Source organism: Echinops telfairi, unplaced genomic scaffold, assembly GCF_000313985.2.
Source record: "Echinops telfairi isolate 266 unplaced genomic scaffold, ASM31398v2 ScPeMD7_4;HRSCAF=17, whole genome shotgun sequence".
In the NCBI taxonomy this organism is placed as follows: domain Eukaryota; kingdom Metazoa; phylum Chordata; class Mammalia; order Afrosoricida; family Tenrecidae; genus Echinops; species Echinops telfairi.
In genome coordinates, this window is record NW_022103900.1 from 50,713,192 (window position 1) to 50,716,949 (window position 3,758).

The window sequence follows — 3,758 nt, forward strand, 5'->3', positions numbered from 1 at the left end:
TTGGCCCTAATAATTTGGGGTTTTACCTCGAGATTTTTGATTTACCTTGAATTTATTCTTGTGCATGGAGTGAGGTAAGTGTCTTGCTTTATTTTTCTGCAGGTAGATATTCATTTTTTTCCCAGCAATACTTGTTGAAGAGGGCATCTACTTCCCATCTGATATTTTGGGGGCCCTTATCAAAGATCAGTTGTTTGTATGCTGATGATTTTATTTCTGGGTTTGCTCCTCTTTTCTGTTGGTCTGAGTATCTGTCTTCATACCAGTGCCACACTGTTCTGACCACTGTGGCTGTGTACTAGGTATGAACATCAGGTAAGCGAGCCCTCTGACTGTGTCCTTCTTCCTGAGGAGTTCTCTGCTGGTTCTGGGCTGCTTTGCTCTCCCTATGAAGTTGGTAATCAGTTTTTCCAATTATTTGAAGAAAGATGTTGGCATTTGTATCAGGATAGTGCTAAACTTATATAGTTCCTTGGGTAGGGCTGACATCTTTACTATATTGAGTCTTCTAACCCACGAGCATGGGATATTCTTCCATTTTTGGAGGTCTCTTTTGCCTTCTTGTAATACTGTTCTATATTTTTCGTCATACATATCTTTTGGTGTTTTTATTAGGGATAGTCCTAGATATTTCATTTTGTACTTGGCTATTATGAAGAATACTACCTTTTTGATCTCCTCTTCCATGATCTTATCTGATGTAGCTAGCAATCCAGTAGACTTCTATTTACTGATCTTGTATCCTACCATGCTACCATATTCCTCTAATGCAGCGGTTTTCAACCTGTGGGTCATGACCCCTTTGGGGGTCGAATGACCCTTTCACAGGGGTGGCCCAATTCATAACTGTAGAAAAATTACAGTTATGAAGTAGCAGTTAAAATAATTTGATGGTTGGGGGTCACCACACCATGAGGAACTGTATGAAAGGGTCGCGGCATTAGGAAGGTTGAGAACCAAGGCTCTAATGCTTCCAGCTGTCCTTTGGGGTTTTCACTTTATAGAATAATGTCACCTGCAAATAACGGTAGTTTCACCTCTCCTTTCCCCAGGTGAACACCTTCAATGTCTTCCCTTTGCCATGTGTTGATAGCTAGGACCTTCAATACAGAGTTGAGTAAAAGTGGGGACAAGGGCATCTTTGGTCACTTTTTCCAGTGGGATTATTTTCATTCCCCACTGACTACAATGTTGGTTGTTGATTTTTCATATATAGTTTGTGTTATATTGAGGAATTTTCCTTCCATTCCTATCTTCTTGAGTGTCTTAAACAGGAATGGGTAGTGGAAGTTGTCGTATGCTTTTTTTTGCATCTATTGATATTATCGTGTGGTTTTTATCCTTTTTCTTATCAATGTGGTGAAAAATGTTGATAGACTTTCAGATGTTGAACCATCCCTGAATCCCTGGAATGAATCCCACTTGATCATGATGAATTTTCGTTTTATATACTTATGTATTCTATTGGCCAATATTTTAAAAGGATTTTTGCATTGATATTCATTAAAGATGTTGGTCTGTAGTTCTTAATTCTTGTGGGATCCTTGCCCACTTGCTATACTAGTGTCATAGAAAGTGTTCAGGAGTTTGCTGTCCTTTTCTATGCTCTGGAAAAGCTGTGTAGGATTAGTGTCAGTTCTTCCCTGAGTGCTTGGTAGAATTCTCCTCTGTAGCTGTCTGGCCCGGGGTTTGTTTTGTTTTAAGTTGGTAGTCCCTGGATAACTTTATCTATTTATTCTATTGCTATGGGTCTGTTGAAGTTCCTGACATCTATCTGAGATAATCTAAGGAGGGATTGTTTTTCCAAATATTTGTCCATGTCTGTCATGTTGTTAAATTCATTGGAGTACAGATCCTCATAATACTGTGTAATTAACCTTTTAATTTCATTAGAGTCTGTTGTAATTTCCCCGGTTTCATACTTTATCCTGTGTATAATTTTTTGCGCCTTCCTTTCCTTGGCTAGGTTTGCCAACAGTCTGTTGATTCTTTCAAAGAACTTTTTACTGAGTTGATTTTTTTGTATTGTTTTCTTATTTCCCCTCTCAATTAACTCTACCCTGATTTTTATTATTTCATTCCTTTTGCTATCAGTAGGATTATTCTGTTGACTCTGTTCTAATTCTTGGAGGTTTTATGACAGCATATCAATCATAAGTCTCTCTTCTTTTTTCATGTGTGCATTTATTGCTATAAAACTTCCTCTGATAATTGATTTTGCTGTGTCCCAAAGGCTTGGGTACATTGTATTTTCATTCTCATTGATTTATAAAAATTTCCTAATTCCATCTCTAATCTGGGACAGCATTCAATTTGCAGAAGAAAGTTATTAATCTTCCAGTTGTTCACCCTGGTTTTCTTTATCACCCTTTTGTTGATTTCCAGCCTCATGACACAGTGGTCTGAAAGGCAGGCCTGAGTGACCTCTATGTGTTTGAATTTACTCAGGCTGAACCTGTGTCCCAGAATTTGGTCTGTTTTTGAATATGTGCCATGTGCACTTTAATAGAATGTGAATTTTTTTGCATTTGGGTGGAGAGCTCTAAAAATGTCTATCAGGTTAAGGTGCCTAACTGTAGTTTATTTCTGTGGCCTCTTTGTTAAGCTTCTTTCTCAGTGATCTATCTTTCTCAGAGAGTGGTATATTAAAGTCACCTACTATGATTATTGAACCAATGATTACTTTTTCATCTTTTGGAGAGTTTGATTGATAACTTTTCGCACATCTTTGATCGGGCGTGTATTTATTATGTTCACTGGTTCTTAGTCTTCTGATCCCTTAAGGATTACATAGTTCCCATCCTTATCTATTGTTATGGGTTGCACCTTGAGCTCAGTTTTTTCAGAGATTAGGATAGCACCCCTGCACTTTTGAATTGCCATTCGCTTAATATATTTTCCATGAGCATATAATTCTTAGCCTATTTTTGTCTGTGAGCTTAAGATGTGTGTCTTGTAGATAACAGAGTGATGGGTTATGTTTTCTAAGCCAGTCTGTAAGCCTTTGTCTTTGTGTGTGTGTATAAGAAAGAGCTTTATATAAAGACTAATTTATTTTATTTTATTTTAATGTACAGCCATTTCATATAGGAGGAGGTCATTAAAAATAATCTGCCCTCTTCAGATCATGGCAGGGTTAATCTATCCCACAAGCATAACCACTTCAGTCTATTATTAAGATCTGAAGCAGTAGTCAAATTGTAAAGAGTAATTGTTTATTAAGAAAACATCCCAGACCAGTCCAGATCAAATCCATAAGTCTGATATTAGTCCATATGTCCAATACCAATCTATAAATTCTTCTTACACAGAACATACAATTACATTAAATGCAGGAAAATCACAGGCCAGTGGGTGGAAAGTCTTGTGGATTCCTCCTGTTATCACTACTTTCTTTCTTTAAATCCTTTTATTAAGGGCTCATACAACTCTTATCACAATTCATACATACTTAAATTGTGTAAAGCACATTTGTATATTCATTGCCCTCATCATTCTCAAAACATTTCCTCTCCACTTGAGCCCCCGGCATTAGGTCCTTATTTTTCCCCTCCCTCCCTGCTCCCCACTGCCTCATGAACCATTCATTGATAATTTACAAATTATTAGTTTGTCATATCTTATATTGTCCAATGTCTTCCTGCACCCATTTTGTTGTCCATCCCCCCAGGGAGGAGGTCACATGTAGATCCTTGTAATCGGTTCCCCCCTTTCCAACCCTCTACCCTCCCAGTATCACCACTCACACCACTGGTCCT

At 37.7% G+C, this 3,758-nt stretch overlaps 1 non-coding gene across 1 annotated transcript; it reads right to left on the reverse strand.

Moving 5' to 3' along the window:
• Positions 1-3,063: 3,063 nt before the first annotated feature.
• On the reverse strand, positions 3,064-3,205 carry LOC115872913. Its single transcript, XR_004048118.1, has one exon. It is a non-coding gene; the product is annotated as a small nucleolar RNA SNORA29 (small nucleolar RNA).
• Positions 3,206-3,758: the final 553 nt, after the last annotated feature.